Source organism: Colobus angolensis, unplaced genomic scaffold, assembly GCF_000951035.1.
Source record: "Colobus angolensis palliatus isolate OR3802 unplaced genomic scaffold, Cang.pa_1.0 Scaffold120, whole genome shotgun sequence".
NCBI classification, from domain to species: Eukaryota; Metazoa; Chordata; class Mammalia; order Primates; family Cercopithecidae; genus Colobus; species Colobus angolensis.
This window is the reverse complement of record NW_012113142.1, coordinates 2,958,450-2,958,752: the sequence shown is the minus strand read 5'-3', so window position 1 is coordinate 2,958,752 and position 303 is coordinate 2,958,450.

The window sequence follows — 303 nt, the reverse complement described above, 5'->3', positions numbered from 1 at the left end:
ATAGTATGCAAACATTAATCCAAGGAAAGTGGGAGTAGCTATATTAGTATAAGATAAAGTAAGCTTTAGAGCAAAGAAAATTATCAGAGACAGAGAGGGACATAATGTAATGATTGCAAAGCCAATCTGCCAAGAAAACATAGCAATCTTTGTGTGTTTACATTAAACAATAGAGCTGAAAATATGTGAAGCAAAAATTGACATAACTGAAAAGACACTTGGAAAAAAAACAGGCCGGGCGCGGTGGCTCAAGCCTGTAATCCCAGCACTTTGGGAGGCCGAGACGGGCGGATCACGAGGTCA